Below are 14,934 nucleotides of genomic sequence, written 5' to 3'. Positions count from 1 at the left end.
CTAATAAACCACCATACCATAATCATGGGAGACTTCAACACACCTCTCTCGCCACTGGACAGATCTTCCAAACAAAAGTTGAATCAGGAAACTATAGAACTCAATAACACAATTAATAACCTAGACTTAATTGACATATATAGAGTATACCACCCAAAATCAAGCAGTTATACTTTTTTCTCAGCAGCACATGGATCCTTCTCAAAAATAGATCATATATTATGTCACAGGGCAACTCTTAGACAATATAAAGGAGTAGAGATAATACCATGCATCTTATCTGATCATAATGGAATGAAACTGAAAATCAACGATAAAAGAAGGAAGGAAAAAGCATACATCACTTGGAGAATGAACAATAGGTTACTGAATGATCAATGGGTTATAGAAGACATCAAGGAGGAAATTGAAAAATTCTTAGAAATAAATGAAAACACAGACACAACATATCGGAATCTATGGGACACATTGAAAGCAGTTCTAAGAGGAAAATTCATTGCGTGGAGTTCATTCCTTAAAAAAAGAAAAAACCAACAAATACATGATCTCATACTTCATCTCAAAATCCTTGAAAAAGAAGAGCAAAACAACAGCAAAAGAAGTAGAAGGCAAGAAATAATTAAAATCAGAGCTGAAATTAATGAAATTGAAACAAAAGAAACAATTGAAAAAATTGACAAAACTAAAAGTTGGTTCTTTGAAAAAATAAACAAAATCGACAGACCCTTAGCCATGCTAGCGAAGAGAAGAAGAGAGAGAACTCAAATTACTAGCATACGGGATGAAAAAGGCAATATCACAACAGACACTTCAGAAATACAGAAGATAATCAAAAACTATTTTGAATCCTTATACTCCAATAAATTAGAAGATAGTGAAGGCATAGATAAATTTCTTAAGTCATATGATCTGCCCAGATTGAGTCAGGAGGATATAGAAAACCTAAACAGACCAATATCAATTGAGGAAATAGAAGAAACCATCAAAAGACTACCAACTAAGAAAAGCCCAGGACCGGATGGGTATACAGCAGAATTTTACAAAACCTTTAAAGAAGAACTAATACCAATACTTTTCAAGCTACTTCAGGAAATAGAAAAGGAGGGAGAACTTCCAAATTCATTCTACGAGGCCAACATCACCCTGATACCTAAACCAGACAAAGACACTTCAAAGAAAGAAAACTACAGACCAATATCTCTAATGAACCTAGACGCAAAAATCCTCAATAAAATTCTGGCGAATCGGATACAAAAACATATCAAAAAAATTGTACACCATGATCAAGTAGGATTCATCCCTGGGATGCAAGGCTGGTTCAATATACGGAAATCAATAAATGTTATTCACCACATCAATAGACTTAAAAATAAGAACCATATGATCATCTCGATAGATGCGGAAAAAGCATTCGACAAAGTACAGCATCCCTTTATGTTCAAACCTCTAGAAAAACTAGGGATAACAGGAACATACCTCAATATTGTAAAAGCAATCTATGCTAAGCCTCAGGCTAGCATCATTCTGAATGGAGAAAAACTGAAGGCATTCCCTCTAAAATCTGGAACAAGACAGGGATGCCCTCTCTCTCCACTTCTCTTCAACATAGTTCTCGAAACACTGGCCAGAGCAATTAGACAGTCGAAAGAAATTAAAGGCATCAAAATAGGAAAAGAAGAACTTAAATTATCACTATTTGCAGATGATATGATTCTATACCTAGCAGACCCAAAAGGCTCTACAAAGAAACTATTAGAGCTAATAAATGAATTCAGCAAAGTGGCAGGATATAAAATCAACACACATAAATCAAAGGCATTCCTGTATATCAGCGACAAATCCTCTGAAATGGAAATGAGGACAACCACTCCATTCACAATATCTTCAAAAAAAATAAAATACTTGGGAATCAACCTAACAAAAGAGGTAAAAGACTTATACAATGAAAACTACAGAACCCTAAAGAGAGAAATAGAAGAAGATCTTAGAAGATGGAAAAATATACCCTGTTCATGGATAGGCAGAACTAACATCATCAAAATGGCGATATTACCAAAAGTTCTCTATAGGTTTAATGCAATGCCAATCAAAATCCCAACGGCATTTCTTGTAGAAATAGAGAAAGCAATCATGAAATTCATATGGAAAAATAAAAGACCCAGAATAGCAAAAACAATGCTAAGCAGGAAGTGGGAATCAGGCGGTATAGCGATACCAGACTTCAAACTATACTACAGAGCAATAGTAACAAAAACAGCATGGTACTGGTACCAAAACAGGCGGGTGGACCAATGGTACAGAATAGAGGACACAGAAACCAATCCACAAAACTACAACTATCTTATATTTGATAAAGGGGCTAAAAGCATGCAATGGAGGAAGGATAGCATCTTCAACAAATGGTGCTGGGAAAACTGGAAATCCATATGCAACAAAATGAAACTGAATCCCTTTCTCTCGCCATGCACAAAAGTGAATTCAAAATGGATCAAGGAGCTTGATATCAAATCAGAGACGCGCCGTCTGATAGAAGAAAAAGTTGGCTACGATCTACAGTCGGTGGGGTCGGGCTCCAAATTCCTCAATAGGACACCCATAGCACAAAAGTTAATAACTAGAATCAACAAATGGGACTTACTCAAACTAAAAAGTTTTTTCTCAGCAAAAGAAACAATAAGAGAGGTAAATAGGGAGCCTACACCCTGGGAACAAATCTTTACTCCTCACACTTCAGATAGAGCCCTAATATCCAGAGTATACAAAGAACTCAAAAAATCAGACAATAAGAGAACAAACAACCCAATCAACAAATGGGCCAAGGACCTGAACAGACACTTCTCAGAGGAGGACATACAGTCAATCAACAAGTACATGAAAAAATGCTCAACATCTCTAGCTGTCAGAGAAATGCAAATCAAAACCACCCTAAGATACCATCTCACTCCAGTAAGATTGGCAGCCATTAGGAAGTCAAACAACAACAAGTGCTGGCGAGGATGTGGGGAAAAGGGTACACTTGTACATTGCTGGTGGGACTGCAGATTGGTGCAGCCAATTTGGAAAGCAGTATGGAGATTTCTTGGAAAGCTGGGAATGGAGCCACCATTTGACCCAGCTATTCCCCTTCTTGGTCTATTCCCTAAAGGCCTAAAAAGAGCATGCTACAGGGACACTGCTACATCGATGTTCATAGCAGCTCAGTTCACAATAGCAAGACTGTGGAACCAACCTAGATGCCCTTCAATAGACAAATGGATAAAAAAAATGTGGCATTTATACACAATGGAGTATTACTCTGCATTAAAAAATGACAAAATCATAGAATTTACAGGGAAATGGATGGCATTAGAGCAGATTATGCTAAGTGAAGCTAGCCAATCCCTAAAAAACAAATGCCAAATGTCTTCTTTGATATAAGGAGAGTAACTAAGATCAGAGTAGGGACGAAGAGCAGGAGAAGAAGATTAACATTTAACAGGGATGAGAGGTGGGAGGGAAAGGGAGAGAGAAGGGAAATTGCATGGTAATGGAAGGAGACCCTCAGGGTTATACAGTGGAGGGGGTAGAGAGAGAGGAGGGGAGGGGAGGGGAGAGGTGGGGAGGGGGGAGGGTGGAGGATGGGAAAGGCAGCGGAGCACAACAGACACTAGTATGGCAATATGTAAATCAATGGATGTGTAACTGATGTGATTCTGCAATCTGTGTATGGGGTGAAGGTGGGAGTTCATAACCCACTTGAATCAAAGTGTGGAATATGATATGTCAAGAAATTTGTAATGTTTTGAACAACCCACAATAAAAAATTAAAAATAAAAAAAAAAATTACATAATTTGTGAGATGAGAGCATTGGGGAAAGGAATCCATTGAAGGCATTTAAAAGAACAAAATCTAAAACATGCACGTAGATAATGTTATTCAGCTTTCTGTTGCTGTGACAAACATCTGAGATAATCAATTTATAAAGAGGAAAGGTTTACTTTGGCTCATACAGTTTTCAGTCCATGGTAACGTGGTCCTGTAACTTTGGGCCCATGGCATAACAGTATATCATGCCAGGAGTGTGTGGCAGGGGACTGTTCACCTTGTGGCAGTCAGAAAGCAAAGACCAGACTGGTCGAGGGAGAGATCCCAATAGCTCTTTCAAGGCCATGCCCCCCAATGACCTAACTTCCTTCCATCAGGCCCCACCTCCTAAGTTTCCTCATCTCCCATTAGTGCCACAGGCCCTGATAAAGCCCTCAACACATGAGCTTTTGGGAGACATCACAGGTCCCGATTTATACAGAGGTAGAGCAAGCAAACCACAAAGGCACAAGACTCAGTTACTTCCAATGGACAGTCATAGGAAACAAAGTCAGTTCAATAACTTAATCCTGATGAGATATTCCTCCAGGGGCCTTAAGCTTCCTGCCAATTAAACTCCAAGCTTATTTCACATCAGGGGGGATAGTGGAGGTACTGAGGAATGAAATTGAACAAATTATGTTATATTTAGGTATAAATATGTAACAACAAAATCCAAACATTGTGTATAATTAAAATGTACCAATAAAAAGAAATGTCTATAAAAATCTGTAGGATTTGAGGAATCAAATTTTTAATGCAACTGAATACAGTTTCTGATTTTACATATGTGTAAAGTCTGAAAAGTGGACAATATCTTAAAGGAAATCTCTACGCACCAGATATGTGATACTTGTACTTCTCCTGCCAACTTGCCAAGTGATTATTCTGTTTGACCTTGAATACAAGATCAGGGAACTTTCTGTATTAGCTCAATATTTATCCAATCTTTAATAGAGTATGCTCTATTTGTATTTATTAAAAATTACAAAAATATTTCCTAATACATGGAAATAATTATACTTCATATAAGAAATGTTAACTCTATAGGAGTCATAAACAGAAAATCTTTTGTTTGTTTTTATTATGAGAGCTTTGTAGTTACACAGCGTAGCTGGGTTCATCCTGACAAACTCAGACATGCATGGAAATTGATTTCAGTTTAAGATTCCCCCTTTTCCCCTCCCTCTTTGCCTTCTCATCTCCCTTCCCTCTCCCCTTCTCCTTCCTCTACTAGACTTCCTTTCGGTTATCTATTAATTTGTATTTGATTGGTTCTTTATGTTATCTTACCCTTCCCGCCCCTTTCCTTTCTTTTACTCTAGCTTCCAAATTCAGCCTTTGTGTTTCTGTGTTTGCCTAATTTCACTTAGCATGAGAGTTTTCTTTTCGATCCATTACCAGCAAATGCTATGATTTCCTTCTTTTTATACGGCTGAGTAGAACTCCACTGTATATAAATGCAACAATTTCTTAATCCATTCATCTATTGACGGGCATCTAGATTGATTCCATAATTAAGCTATCATAAATTGTGCTGCTATAAACACTGAGGTGGCCGTGGCATTATAGTAGGATGATTTTGAGACCTCCAGATAAGATACCAAGGAGTGGGATAGCTGGGTGGTATGGTGGCCATCCCTAATTTTTTGAGGAATCTCCGTAGTGCTTTCCAAAATGGTTGTACTAGTCTGTACTAGTCTGCAGTCCCACCAACAATGTACAAGTGTACCTTTTCCCTCGCAGCCTCACCAGCATTTGTTGTTGTTCATATTCTTGATCATTCCCATGACTGGAGTGAGATGAAATCTTAGTGTAGTTTTGATTTTTATTTCCCTGATTGCTAGACATGTGGAACATTTCATATACTTATTGGCCATTTGTATTTCTTCTTTAGAGAACTTTCTGTTTAGTTCTTTTGCCCATTTACTAAATGGGTTATTTGGGGGTTTGGTGTTAACAGATAATCTTTTATTTCTTCAAAATAATAGCATCTTAGTACATGTATCTCATTTTAAAGTGTGTGAACTCCTCCTTAACAAAAGATATTATTTCAATGAAAATAAGAATAATCTTAATTAATGAATCATCTATTATCTGACTACTAGCTGAGAAAAAGCTCTCTAAATATCTAAATGAATTACCCAGATTAATACAAATACCATTATGGCCTAAACGTTCATGGTCTCCCTTCCTGGATTCACATGTAGAAACCTGATCCCCAAAATGATTTAATATTAAGAGCCAGAGTATTAATAGTTGGAAGATAATTAGGTCATGAGGTGGAGCCCTCATGAATGGGGTCAAATGCCTTGTAAAAGAGGCCCAAGGGAACTTGTGTGCCCCCTTCAATCACAGGAAGATACTCAGAAAAAAAGCACCATTCATCCATGAACCCAAAAATGGGCCCTCAGCAGACACTGAGACTTCCAGTGCCTTGATCTTGGACTTCTTTGTCCCTACAACAGTGAGAAATAAAGTTTTTATAAGCCACCCTGTTTAGAGAGTTTGCTCGAGCAGCCCAAATGAACCAAGTCACTTACTTTATGATTATAATAATACCCACCTTTGAGCAACTAACAGTTGTTGTGTAGGTACCTCAATCAATTATCAATTTGAAAATAATTTGGGATGCTTGAAACAGGATATCTAAACAAAAATTCAGAATAAAGAAAAAATAAAAATAAAGAATGAGGTGCTGAGAAAATCCACCACGCAGTACAGACCTCAAAAAATCCCCTGGCTCGGTAACAAGGATGAAAACCAAAGTTAACTTTTTCCTTTGTGCCTTAAAGAAGAAATAACCTTATTTTTCTTACCATAAGGAACAGCAAATTTATACAAAACTTTAACCCGTCAAAAAGAAGCCAAGGCGTAAAAGATTATTCAACATGACAGTTAAAAAAAAAAAAATTGATAAAACTCAGAGCACATTGAAGCCCTTTCAGTAGCCGCTGTGACATTCTGGGTGAAAATGTCCATGGGAGAAAAACAGACTTGATATAGGGGCCAGGCCACCCCTCCTGCTGGCACTGGGGCTATTTTATCAGGTGTACTCTCTGAAAAGACTGTGGTCCTTGAAATCACGGAGAAATGCTTCCAGGGCCCTCTGGTGGTGATTTATAGATCTTGGAAGTAAAATCGAAATGACCATGAATCAGAAGACGGCAGCCAGAGCCAAGACCAAGTTCTATCTAGGAACTCCTCCACATGACTCTACATTTTCAATGTACACAGTTTGTCTCTCTCAACCACAGTTGGTTCCATCTCTCTTTACATGGTCTCCTACCCAAGAAAAAACTTGTTTTTTTTTTTGTTGTTTTTTTTTACTTCTCAATTTGCTACAATTTTAAAAAGAAAAAAAAAAATATATAGTATCCTGACACAAATCATTCTCTTTGTTTCCCTTTAGAAAAATTTAACCAAGAACTGGAGGGGCAGCCCAGTGGTAGACTGCTTGCCTAGTATGCATGAGACTCTGGGTTCAATTCCCAGCACGACAATAATTTTGACCAAAAACAATGACCTTGTACGACGCTGGTTAGTGTTTCACAGCACAGACTCGTAAATCTGCAGAAATGTATTTATTTACATTTTCTGAGTACTGGCAAAGTATGTTACTATTGTAAATCTTTTGAGTGCCAATATTTTGCTGAAAGTAGGGGCTTTAACAAGATAAAAAGTATGTAACTGATTTTCAACAGATATTGCAACCCCAAAGCGGGGGCTACTCAATAACCTATTAAAGTGGAAGCACTCTGCCCAGCCAGGTGAGATTCATCTAATTCATCTAATAAACACTACCTTTATAAAAGAGAAATGCTGGAGAATGATATTGATCAAATTATATTGTTATATCCTGTGCATATATGAATGTGTAACAATAAATCCCACCATTATGTACAATTATAATGTGCCAATAAAAAATGTGGGGGAAAAAAAACCAATCCATCTAAATCTACCTTAAAGGTAGACGGCCCAACTAGTAGAACCTTTATTCACACAAGAACCTGCTCAAGGGTGCTCAACCCTTGGCTGAACATTATCATCAACTGGGGAGTTTTAAAAAATGAGGAAGCTAGCCCACTTCTAGAGATCCTGGTGTGATTGGCTTGGGGTGAAGCCAAGACATCAGTGGTCTGTAAAAGCTCCCTAGGACATTCCTAAGGACAGCCAAGGTGAGAACCTCTTCACTGAAGATGCCCTTACTCCCAGGGGATCCCAGCAAGGCAGGCCAGCCTGCTCCCCTCTCTTCTTGTGGCTGAATCCAGACTACAAATCATCACTTTTTCATCCACTCTCCCCTACCTTTGCTCTTTCTCTTCTTTTCTGATTTCATGCAAGTTTGCAAGTTCGCCATTAAAAACATTGACCCTACCCTAACCTGGCATATTTTGTAATATCAGGGTTACAGCCAGTGGCAAAAATTGAAATCTCATTGCTCATAGAAATTATAAAAACCGAGCCGCACAGAAAACTTGGGAGTTGCTGAGTTATGGGGTTTTTATGTTGCCCAACTTTAAGGTACCAAAATTGACAGGAGTGAGGGGATACTTCTCAGAAGAGTTTTCCTGTAGACTAATACCTTCTTGAGACACTTTTACCCCTGGCTTCTGTGACACCACGTGCTCTTCTTTCCCCGGCCTCCTCTCTGGCAATTCCTTCCAGTTGGTAATATCAACCATTCTTACACTCTTAAGGAGATCAGAATCATTGGAAGTCTGGCTAAGACATAGATAGCTCACCCCATCCCCAAGGGCTCAAATTTCGTAGATCTGAGTTGTGTTCACGAACTAGCATTTCTAGCAAGTTCTCAGGTGATGCTGCTGTCACTGGTCTGGGTGCCACACTTACAGAACCACAGTCTTCATGACATATTAAAGTTCCTTGTTATGGTTTAGATGTGAGGTGTCCCCCAGAAGTTCACATGAGAGACGGTGCAAGAAGGTTCAAGGAGAAATGATTGGGTTGTAAGAGTCTTAACCTGATCAGTGATTTAATCCAAGTAAGGTTTAACTGAGTGGTAATTGAAGCAGTAGAGTGTGGCTGGAGGAGGTGGGGATTGGGGTGTGGCTTTGGGTACATAATTTGTTTCTGGAGAGTGGAGTTTCTCTTTCTGTTTTTTGATCACCTGATGTGAGCTCCTTCCCTCTGCCACCCTCTCCTACTATGATGTTCTGCCTCATCTCCAGCCCTGAAGAATAAAGCCGGCCTTCTACGGACTAAGACCTCTGAAACCATGAGCCCTCAAATAAACTTTTCCTCCCCTAAAATTCTGGTCAGGTTCTTTAGCCACAGCAGCAAAGAAGCTGACTAAAACATTCCCCAAGGCTCAATCCTGGGCTGTCCTCTCGTAACACTCCACATTCTCTTTCTATGAATTGCAGCGGAGACTGCCCCTTAAAGTACATGCCCCGTGTTTCTATCTCTGGCCAGATGTCTGTAAGTGTCTTCCTAGTCCCAACTGCCTATTCAACCACTCCACTTCACTATCTCAACAGCATCTCTGATCGACATTCCAAGGCCAGACTTGCAATCTTGACCCTCCCTAAGCCTTGTCCCCTTCCTTCTCTAGGGTCCCATGACAGTCAGTGTCTGCACCACCCAATTGCACAAGCCAAACCTCATGGGCACCATCATCTCCCTTCTGCCCATGACCAACAAGCAATTCATTTCATCCCCAAATCTATTCACCTCCAAAATATTTCTCAGATAGGTTTGCTTTTGTCATAATGGTTACCTCTGCCCTAATCTAGATCACAGTCATCCCTCACCTGGGCTAGAGTTTCCTCATATTCACCCTGCATCCACCCATCCTCCATTGATTTTTTTTTTCTCCACACTATAGGCAGTTATTTTTCAAAATGAATATGGGATTTTTATCACTTTCTGTGCCCTTTAATGGATTTTCATTGATGTAGAATTAATATTAAAATTCAATTTAACTTGGTTTTTAAAGTCCTTGAAGACACTGGCCTCTGCTTATCTTACCAGCCTCACCTGATCCTCCTGTCCACCTGGTTTTCTGAACACCAACCGTAGGAGTCTTCTTTTAATTCCCTGACTCTCCTAGTTCCCTCCTTCTCAAGGATCTCATCTGTGTCGTCTAACACCATACCCCCTCAACACACACACTGACCCTTTTTCTTGGCCTAGTTATCCTCAGCATTCAGCCCTCAAGTAGAATGTTAACTTGTTCTGGGAAAATTTCAGATCATACACTTGTGCTCAACTGCATAAGACCCAAGTCTTATATAAATATTTAATATTTTGTAATTTCACTTCTACTATCCTAAAATTAAATGTACAGATCCTATAACCTCCCTATATACATAATTTTAAAAACTCTCAATGTAGTATCCAAGTTATAATATAAAGCACAAATAATGGGAAAGCAATTAATGATTTAAAAAGATATATTTCAATATGTAAATGCCTAGTCACTTGAAAAGATTTGATCGGGTAATCTTATGCTTGCAAGATCCCTCTACAGAATCACTGTGAATAAAAAAGCCCCAAAGGCAGATCAATATAGGATTGTCATGTTGTTGACTCAAATGCCATCAGCAACTCTGCCACCAGTGACATGAGTTTCCAAAATGATGAACAACTCTCATTAAAGCTGCAAATAAAATGAGATACAATCTTCCCTCGATTTACACTGAATGAAAAAACTCCCAACAAAACTATATCAGAAAGAATTAAGAGGATACTTGATTTAAGCCAGGTAAATGATAACATAAAGTCAAAAAGGCCCAAAATTTTAAATTGAGATATAATAATGTGTAAGTGACTTAGAAATATGATGGTAGCTACCAGAACAAAGAGTTTAGAAAGTAAAAGCAAGTCGCCATGGAGATGAAGACAGGGGTGGGAGAATTATTTTCTATGTATATTAAAATCATGCCAAATACATGGTATTTATATGTAAAATATAATTGAGTTCCAAGCTCTGGTAATTAAATACATGACTCTTCAGAGAATATTTGGAAGTTATATGTGAAGTAGGACAATTCTTTCTGTCCAGGACTGTCCTAGAAGCTATAGGATACTCTCTTCCTCTCCCACTAAATACCTCCAATCGTATGTGGGGGGTCAATCAAAAAATTTGTTCCTGCCAATTTCCAACGTTCCTGGTAAGTGGCAATACTGAATTAGCACTTAATCACCCCAAATGCTCTCACTGAACCCTGCTTTTCCTTTGTTATGATAAGTTCACTAGAAACTACTCCAAAGGTTCACAGATTGAAGACATCCAATATTGCATCTGTATTGGACATGTAAAATGTTTATTCTTGTCATTGGTTCCTAAACAATATAGCATAAGACAACTATTTATGGTATTTATGTCATATTTTATATTATAAGTAATCTAGAGATGAGTTAAAGTGTACATGAGGATGTGCATAGGTTATTTTCAAATGCTATGCATTTTATCTAAGAGACTTGAGCATGCAGGGATTTTGGCTTAGCCTGGGACAAGTGACACATGAAAAAAAAAAAAAAAAAACACTCTTCAATATTGGATCTTAAAGTCTCCTTCATCACCAGTGATGTATGGTTCAGTCTCTCTCCTCTGTGCGCTTCTTATGATTTAGATGGAGATATTTATCAAGCCATATAAATCTACCCCAGTCTACTGAATATTTTGGCATCAGGTGCAGGCCCAAGGAGCAAACAGACAAGATCGAAGAGGTAGGACAGCAACTTCCAGAGCAAGGGCTCAGAGGAGAAAAGTACATCCATATTTAGGATACATCCAGGATACCGGGACATCTTTTAAAATTAAGAATAGGTGGATTATAAGTAATTTAAGAGAAGGACATAGCTGGGATATAGCTCAGTTGGAAGAGTGCTTGCTTTGCATGCACAAGGTCCTGGGTTCAATCCTCAGCATCACACACACACACACAAACCAAAAGCTACTTAAGAGAGAAAGCAAGACAATTAGAATGTTTGGGAAAGATAAAAAGTCTGTCATGGCTGACATTTGCCTGAGTACAAGGAGGCAAGCGAGAGTTAGACATTATAAGCAGAAACACGGCTCTATCAAGAAGAATTGAGAGGACCTGTTTAAGAAAGGAAGTCTCTTATCACTGTAGAAAGAAAAACATCAAAACAATTTTTAACTAGCATATGATAACATATGAGCTCCTTTGACATAGGATATTTGTTAGAAGACCCTAGAAAGTTAAAGCTAGTAACCACTGGGATGAAGAGAGGACCGGAAATTTTTATTTTACATTGTAAGTATCACAATACTTATGCAATAGTATCTTTTTTCTCAATTTTTAAAATTTGTTCTAATGAGTTTCATATGAGAGCAGAATGCATTTTGACACACTGTACACAGATGGAGCACAACTTCTCATTCCTCTGACTGTATATGGTGCAGTCACATGGATAGTGTGGGCATACGTGTATATAGGGTGATAATGTCCGTCTCATTCTACTGTCATTCCCATTCCCACATCTCCACCCCTCCCCTCAATTCCCTCTGCAATTTTATCTTGATAGCTTGTTAGTACTTAAGTTTCTGAGAAGGTCTATGGTCAAGGACTGTGATCTCTGTGAGCTTTTAAAGGATTCATTTATCCCACTCTGAGTTCTGTTAAAATAGTATGATTTAATATATTAAGTTACAAAAAAAAATACCTATTCTCAAGACTCTAAATAGGGTGCTGATGGAAAAGATGATGGATGTATTTTTCAAACAATGGTTTAGGGGCACAGAAACCTTAAACCCATTAATGGTTTAATGTCAAACTGCATATTTTCAGGCAATTTTTTTGGCTGTAAGTTCCTTTACTGCCTTAAAAGTGTGACCTAAGTCTGAAGTTTAGCCAATATTTCTCTTTGCTGTGTGTGTGTGAATCAATCCCTCATAGAGACTTCAAGAATTTTTTTTTCTAGCTGAATAGTTGTAAGAATTGAGAAGCACTCTATTGAAGGAAAAGAGATTGTATCCCTCTTTTTAGAATCTTCATGCTACAAAAGAAAGTAGCTTATTAGAGAAAAGCCCTCTACCTTAGGGAAAATGATGATTTTAAGGATTATGAACCTGTCAGTCTATAAGTTATGAGCTGGAAGCAGCATCTGAAGTTTTGATTAATCTGCTCATTATTCAGTTGACCCTACTTGCTAGCCTTGACGGCAAGGAGAAGGATCTGCAGTGCTAATGTTACTTCAAGTAGAAAAACATGGAATTTGCTTCTCAAATGCAAGATGATGAAGCTTTCTAAGTAGTGGTCAATTCTGTGGAAAAGCAAATCAGAAAAAAAGGTACTCTGTGGCTTGAACTTTGTGCTTCCAAGAAGCTTGGTGCTTCCCCTACCTTTTGGAGAATTCCAGGCCAACAGGTCTGATCTATACTTGTGGTTCACGTGTCTCTACCAAACAAAGAAAGCATGCTGATAACTAAAAATTAAAGTAAGACCAAAAGCATATTCATTCTTCCATTCCTTTCCTCTTGAGTACTCACATGCCAGATGCCTTACTGCATGCTGGGAAGACAAAGAGGATAAAAATGCAACCAGGTTGCAGATTGATTCTGCAATCTGTACACGTGGAAAAATAAGAATTCATACCCCATTTGAATCAAATGTATGATATGTCAAGATCATTGTAATGTTTTGAGAAACTAATAAAAAAATTTTAAAAAACTGCCTTCCCTGTGGCACCAAGCACTCTGAGTCCAAAATGCACATCTCTGTTGATCTCTCTGGCAACTTGAGCCGCATAAGGTTTTCTTTACAAACACAAAAGAGTGAACCAAAGAAATACCTTAATGATATTAGGCAATATGTATTGATTGAGCTTTTTCTGTTTGACAGGATTGCCCTAAGCACTTGACATGTATTTACTCATTTCATTCTTTTAATGACCCTACAAAATAGAAACCGACATTATCTTCACTTTATACCTAAGCCAGCAAAACTTTCAAATAACTGCCTCCACATTTGTACAACTCGGTTCCAGCTTATAGGTAATGAGGATGCCAGTTGATTTTTCCTTACTCAAAAACATCAGGTAAACCAACTGGAAAGGTTTTGGAGAATAAAGAGACATTCTTTCATAACCACAGAAATGAGTTTCCCAAGACAAAGGAGGTAAGTATCAACAACACAGCTACCTGGACATGCTCTAGGCTAACACAGCTACGTTCATAGTTCAGGCCTTGCTTTGTCTACACCTGAGCCCTGACTCCAGGAAGTCTCACACTTGTGAATTCAGATAGCTACTTGCAAAAATAAGCTTGTGAAAATGAAGCAAGAAGCAGAAGACTTGTTGAGATTAGACTGAATAAGGAAGGCTTAAAAAAAAAGCAAGAGAAATAAACACGTACATTTTTCTAGTACCTTTTGCTCTATTGCAATGCCTTATCTAAGTAACTCAGAGGAAAGTGAACCATTAGAGGGATTAAAGGGCCCAGAATTGTGCTTGAAATTGATGCTATTGGCATCCTTGGAATGGGACAATGAGGAGTGCATGGCAGACAGATACACGGAGGTGCCAGTGGGGCAGGGTGAACTAGAAGACACAGGTGGATCACAAAAATAACCATCAATGCTTATGAGACCTTCTTAAATTTGAGTTCCTCGCAGGTAGAAACTTCTGGGGTCTCCACCTGTCCAGGTCTCTAGTCAAGGAGCTAGATGAGAAACAGACATTAAAAACAGGAAACTAACTTCCCCACCAACAATATTTGATAAGGAGCTAGATGAGGATAGAAATAATAAGTAGGTAAATTAACCTCCCCACCACAAAAACATGGTTGTCTGTAAAAGGAAGAAAGCTATTCCAACCAACAAAGAAAGGAACTCCAACTTACCATGGAAGATCAAGAAAAGAAATGACTTTTTATATTTTTCTGCCTAAAGAACAAGCACGGAAAAGAGAAAGGAAGAAGAAAGCAAGCAGACCACACTTCATTCCTCCCCTTGAAATATTTGGAGGGTCTTGCCTCCTTTGCAGAAGGAAGGAGCTTGTGATTAAGGATGAGATGGACAAGTTCAACAGACCAGATGCTTTAATAATTAAAGATGGCAGAAGTTATGGAGTCAAACTGAAATATTGGTAAAGAATTCCAC

This window comes from Marmota monax, unplaced genomic scaffold, assembly GCF_021218885.2.
Source record: "Marmota monax isolate L192 unplaced genomic scaffold, Marmota_monax_Labrador192_F-V1.1 WCK01_AAM20220418_F8-fsc00121, whole genome shotgun sequence".
NCBI classification, from domain to species: domain Eukaryota; kingdom Metazoa; phylum Chordata; class Mammalia; order Rodentia; family Sciuridae; genus Marmota; species Marmota monax.
The sequence above is the reverse complement of the archived record's forward strand: the minus strand, read 5'-3'. Positions refer to the sequence as shown.